The 6,590-nt window shown below is 37.9% G+C and overlaps 1 long non-coding RNA gene across 1 annotated transcript in view; it reads right to left on the reverse strand.

The window, feature by feature from the left end:
• LOC144965580 (uncharacterized) overlaps nt 1-5,937 on the reverse strand; it is a 13,362-nt gene extending 7,425 nt beyond the window's left edge. Inside the window, exon 1 of the long non-coding RNA XR_013644063.1 lies at nt 5,919-5,937. This is a non-coding gene — a long non-coding RNA (uncharacterized LOC144965580). The remainder of the gene's footprint in view (nt 1-5,918) is intronic.
• Nucleotides 5,938-6,590: the final 653 nt, after the last annotated feature.

A 6,590-nucleotide genomic window follows, 5' to 3' on the forward strand; every position in this document is an offset into this window, starting at 1 on the left:
CGTCACCCAAAAGGTCACAAGCGACAGTTCCCTTTCGTCTTCATCATGCAACCCCCCCCCCCCCACCTCTCTCCACCCCTCACGGGGGGTGGGGGGCGGCGATAAAAAAAAAAAAGGCCTTTTTTTTCTTTTGTTCAATCAACTTGACTGCTGGTGGACCCTGGGCCTCTCAAACAAGTCCAAGAATATAATACTCACTTTTTCTCTGCTCCAACGAAAATATCTACCCCCTACCGGTCTAATTATTTGTAGCAGACGACAAATTTCTCAAAACGGTCACGTGACACTGTAAAAACAACACAGGAAGTCCATGAAAGCTTATTTACGGCATTTCCTTTGAACCGTGTAAACAACAAAATTTCGTTTTCATTCGACTCAACGGGTCAGATTGGCCGGTATTTTTTTAACGCACTAAAGTTCTGAAAAATCAAAATGTTTCTTAGAAAGTTGAAAGATGCTAGGTTTTGAAACAGAGGTAGGTTTTTTAGAAAAATCTTTATACTTTACGTGAATGCATGCTCAAGGCGAGTTGGACGTCCAGCGGAGGTTGGTAGGGCAAAGGCCCACCTCTCTAGATAAAAAGTTATGAGCTTTTATGTGGTGAAAAATCTGTATAGAAGCTTATAGGAAAATATGTGACAAAAACACAGCAACCCAATGGATAATCAAGTATAATTCAGAAACGGCTTCAGATACAACTTTGAAATTTTTACATGTGGTAATTCAACATCTCTGTAATACATTGCAAACAGAAAAATAATTATTTATTGAGAGAGAAAGGTATAGTTTAGAGCTGAAACAGCTGAAATCAAGGAAAAATAGATCACGACATGCAAATGAATGACCTATTGGAATTTTGGAAAAGTCGACAATTAAATATTTATTCACATGTAGATAGACCAAATACACCACTAAATCGGCGTCATTTAGTTGTTCACTTTGAACTTTTCAAAATGAAAATAGACCTCATAAAAGCAGAGATATGGACTGATAAATGTTTGAGGTGGTGTATTAGTGTTTAAAATGATCGAAAATAGGTAAAATAACTTCCATAAATGGAATATATTGTAAGATATAAAGATGTAAAGTTTTGATGTGGATTGACGAAGTTATCTCTCAAACGCAGCAGACGACAGGAAATGAATCAGTATAAGAAAATGGCAGCTTCTGTAAACAATCGAGGCCAATTACTGTTTTTTGGGGAGCTCTAACTTTTGAGTGCAAACATATTTTGCTCTGAAATTTTTAGAGAAGCTACTTTGATATGTATCTCAGGAGGACTTTTTTTTATTAAGAAGGACCATCTCTGGTTTAAAAGCTATAAGCGTTTAAACACATATACTCTCTTTACTCAAGGATTTCTCAAAATCATGGTATAGGAAGATAACAATATTAGCATCATTGTATGTAGAATTTTATGCCCTTTCCAATGATATATAATACATGCCACTTCATTCCACTGAGAAAGAAGAATGAACATTTTAAAATCACTCCTAAATTTTTCCCCCTCAAAAACGGAAACAGAAATCCTCGCCTGTTTTCAACTCGCGAGAGCTACTTCTTGCAAGTGCTACTCTTAGTTCCTTTCTAGTTTCTAGAAAATTGTCATATTCGTCCCCACTCGGATATATCAAAAATTGCCCTAAAAGAATAAAATAATTAAAAAGCAAACAAACAGAAATATTCAGAGAGCGACCAAATGGTCAGATCGAGGAGGAAAAAAACAAACAATAATTAAAAAACAAAAACAAAACAAGTTTAAGTAAATCATGCTCAGAAACGGAACAAAAGGTCAAACAAAAAGGAGAAAAGAATAGACTCGCACCAAAAAAAAAAAAAAAGAAATAAAAGAAGACGGAATTTAAAAAAAAAGTGGCGGAGCCAGGATTCGAACCCACAACGTCGATTCTGGTAAAACTTCCAGGGCAGAAGACTAAACCATTCGGCCATGACACCCACTTAGAGGTCGACGCATATTGTGTATATATGTAGTAACAACTGATTTAATGTTGGTTACTTTTTTATGTTTTTATATATATTTTATTAACTTTCCTTATTTCTATGTGCATTTTGGAAACATTCCATATTCTGGAATGTGGGTAATTGTTTAAAAGAGTGGAGTTTCAAATATATGTCTGGGGATAACGAATTTTGGTTATCCCCAGACAGGTGTCTGGGGATAATCACAGCGGTCTAGATAGGTCTAGGCTCTAGGGTTGAACTTAAACCTGAACATGCCCCTTCTTCTTCTTCTTATTCTTCTTCTTCTTCTTCTTCTTCTTCTTCTTCTTCTAATACTACAACTAGATACTACTCCTCTCCTGAATGATCGGAATCGTTTAAGAAGCTAAATACGGGTTCCACCGGCGCAGCTGTCTAGACTTCCAGTCCCACAGTGCCCAGTATGGGCGGGAGACCTTACCCCCGATGTTCCTCGAGCCTCGAGGTAGGTTCACTTTATAATTGTTTTAGCTTTTGAACTGTGGATCTTTTGTCAAACCTTTTATTTTAATTTTTTAAATTTAGTAGCATTTTACAGGCCTGCGTTCGGTATCGCTCTGCTGTACTGTAAGAGCGTAAGAACATGGTAACAGTAAAAGTATGCTGATGAATATGATATTGACAATGAAATTATAATAAGAACAATAGAACTTATAAACAAATCAATAAAGAAGCTTTAAAAAAATGAAATTTAAAAGAAGTAAGAAAAGACTGCCTCAAGAAGTGAAAAAAAATCGTCCCTGGCTGTTGTTGAGATGTGAAGTGGACGTGTTTAATAATCGTGTCTAGATAGTCTGTTTAGAATTAGAAGAAATGAAAGATGCCACTTTTTATTTTAAATGTAGATTGCACATTAGCAGAACACTAAAAAAAAAAAAAGTAAAGAAAGAAAATCCAATGTGGCAACTTGGTTGCTAGTGGAAAAAGTAAAATTACTCCGCTCAGCATTGACCACATTAGTCATAAGTAGTGCGGGGCGGTCCTTGGCAAGCTTAAGGACCACGGTCCTACGGTCCTTGGGAAATGAAGACATCAAGGACCGGTCCTAGGACCGGTCCTTTTCGACATTGAACATTCCTGAGAGACTGTTGGAAATTCGAACCGGTTTGACCTTTGAGACCGTGGGATCGTTCATTCTTGAACCGTTAAAGACCGCTACACGATGAAAACCGTGGTCTACAGGAGTAAAACACACGGAGTAGTCACACTCATTTCAAATTGTAACCTAATTAGAGAAGAGGGGTGATGCCTTCTTTATTTGCTCACCGTACTTCATTGTTACTTCGATAATTTAATAAAATTTGAAATTTATCCCCATTAACGGAGATAATGGCATCGCCCAAGGCGTTGATCGAGTTGTTCGTGGCGTTGATACACACACGCAACTCCTACCCCCCCCCCCCACACACACACACACTTAGAGGGCAGCGAGCATTGAAGAGTAGAGAGAGACGTGAAGTTATAATAAGAGGGGGTGGATGAGGTAATAAGAGGGGTCGATGGTGACTTTTCGCCAGATCTAACAAACTCAGCTACCCATTCATTGCTGAGTAGACAGGGATTTAGAAAAAACTCGACTGCACCCGGGATCGATCTCTGGCCCTTTGCGTATAAAGAGAGTGCTCTATCAACTGAGCTATCGGGGTCCCCAAATATTCTATTGGACTTTTTTAAATTCAGACGTTATAACTGGTTTTTTTGGAAGGAAGAAACTAATGAAACTCATATTATTTGATTAGTAAAAACACCAAACGAAATTTTAATATAATTGTATTATTTTAAATGACAACACTGCGATAGAAAGGAGTGGTGACAAGAGATGGACAAAAGAAAACAAAGAATCGGATTTGCTACTTGCTAGGTTCGACCACACACACACACACACACACACACACAAACACACACATCTTTAGTAGTCACATACATTTCAAACAATAACCCATTAGAGAAGAGGGGTCATGCCTTCACCATAGATCATTGTCATTGCGATCATTATGGTGTAGTAAATTTTGAAATTTACCCCGTATAATGGAATCGTCCAAGGCGTGCGCCTCCTGTTCCCCCCATCTCACACACGAAAGGGCGGTTTGCGGAGTGAAGGTTGGTGGTCGTCTGCCTGTATGGTCGTCTGTGTCGTTTAGTGAATGGCAAAGGGGGGTGGGTGCGATTAATTAAGTGGGATGGGTGGTGATTGGTGGAAGATAGGCAACCGAAGGCAACGAATCGCTGAGGAAGTAGTAGCAGGGTTGTCAGTTTGGCATTTTAAATGCCAGATTCCAAAAATCTGGCACTTTTGAAAACCGTTTGGCATTAGAAAAATCATTTGGCATTTGGCATTTTCATTTGACATTTTCTTTTCTTGTATATTATACTTCAAATGACACCTTTTCTTAATTATTTCTAAACGCGTAAAAACAAACATCTTCACATTTCTTTTTCATTCTTAAAATCCAACCTTGGTGTAGTGGTTTAGCACTCCACTTAGTAGTCAGTAGGTAAATAATTACCCCAACAGGAAATTTAGTATAATTCAAAAAAAAAAAAAAATAAAAAGAAAAGAAAACACGCAAGCCACCAGGATATAATAGTAAATTGTCTATCAAAAGTGAGTAGTTTTCTTAGTGGGGGTGGGAGTCAACAGACTTTGGCATTTTTTTGAGTGTTTTGGCATTTTTTGAGTCTTCCCCTGGCATTTTGTTGAAAAATAATCTGGCAACCCTGAGTAGTAGGCTATGGCGCGAGACCGAAGGTGATCAGACCGGTCTTCAGCGCGGCACTAGTTGAAAGGTGATAAGAAGTGAGGACCGCCGCCGGTCTTCACTATGGGACCGATCCCCGGTTCACAGCTAAAAGACCGTGGGACCGGTCCAAAGGACCGGTCCTCAGCGCGGCACTAGTCATTAGTCTTTTTTAGTGACTTTATTTTTGCGATTACCAACATGCTGGAGTGATGTCTAGTGTTAGTTAGGTGTCACTATATTAGAGCGATATCTTGTTACTTCATATTTTCATTTTAAAACCTGTAGAGCAACTTGATTGATTTGTAAATTTCCTTATATGACCATTGTTTTAGTTTTCCGCAGCCATTATAATTCAATTTGAAATATTGAAAGGTACTGGAGAGGAGTCTTAGCAGGGTTTTTTTTTGTCTGTTAGTTTTAGTTATAGGTCGTAGTGCAGGTCCAAGTGTTGGAAATGTAGGCTACTAGGTTTTATTTTTTATTTTAAGGTTAGTTGGTGAAGTAATACTTTCCTTAGCTCAAGGAACGTGCAGAAGACCTCCCCTATTTACTACTTAATACTACTACCCAAGCAGACTACTACCTCCGCCACCTCACTCCTAAACGGACTGACACCACAGTCAACTGATATTATTCTCTCTCTCTCTCTCTCTCTCTCTCTCTCTCTCTCCCTCCCTCTCTCTCTCTCTCTCTCTCTCTCTCTCTCTCTCTCTCTCTCTCTCTCTCTGAGTGTGTGTCTGAGTCTGTCTGTCTATTTCTGCCCATCTCCCCTCTTTTTACTAATTAGTTTGTAGGTGTTTGGCAAATTCTCCAGAACAGCCAAGATATGCGGCTGTGTGTCACTCACTTCCGAATTGGAAGGTCCTGGGGTCGAGCCTCGCCAAGGACTCACATTCTCTCACTGTACTCATGTGTATGATTTCCTCTCCGCTAAGAGCGTTGTCTGTCAGAAGAAAAAAATCGCCTAACGTTCTACTTCTTAGGTGTTGCTGCTAGTCATGGATCCTTGGTAAATCTGCTTTGAGCATGTTTGCTGGATATTGTGGCTTATGAAGCTCAATTCTGTTTTAAATATATATATATATATATATATATATATATATATATATATATATATATATATATATATATATTATATTATATATAATTATTATTATTATTATTTAAAATATTTACCACAATGTTTGAGACAGTCTACATTAATGTTTCAGGCTTAATTTGCCATCGTCAGGACTGAGTTGTTTTGTTGACTGTTGTTGTTTCTTGAAGTGGTTTCGGTTTAAAGTTGCTTAACAAGAATTTACGCCGATGGGGACACTTTCCGTACATCTCACTTTTCATGTTGAGTGTGGCTTTATGAGGTTGTTTGATTATAGTAAATTTCTCTTCCAGGCATAAGCTACATTGTTTTGATGTTGGTGTGTATCCTGTTGCTTTAGATAAAATTTTCCATGAAATGTTGTGGTCTATTTTGTTGTCTTTTAATTTCCAAATATGTTCGCTGAGTTTTGTGGATGTTTTTTTGTTAGTGTTTCTAAATGTTGAGGTGTGGAGGTTGTATCTTGTTTTGAAATTATTTTCTGTTAGTCCTACATATTTTTCTTGCTTGTTTGTTTTAGTTTCTGTGACTGTGGCTTGGTAAATTAAACTTGATTCTAAGCATTGTTTGTTTAGCGGGCAATGTTCTTTATTTCTGCAGTTGCATTTTCTGGTGGGTGGGTTTTGCTCTTGTCGGTGGTATATTAATATTTTTTTGTTGTGGCTTGAAATTATTTGTTCTATGTTGCGCATACACGAGTAGCTTATTTTTATGGTATTCCTGTTGATAATTTTATGTAGCTTGTGGTT

Source organism: Berghia stephanieae, chromosome 1, assembly GCF_034508935.2.
Source record: "Berghia stephanieae isolate SIO BIC M18660-M18661 chromosome 1, UCSD_Bste_1.3, whole genome shotgun sequence".
In the NCBI taxonomy this organism is placed as follows: Eukaryota; Metazoa; Mollusca; class Gastropoda; order Nudibranchia; family Aeolidiidae; genus Berghia; species Berghia stephanieae.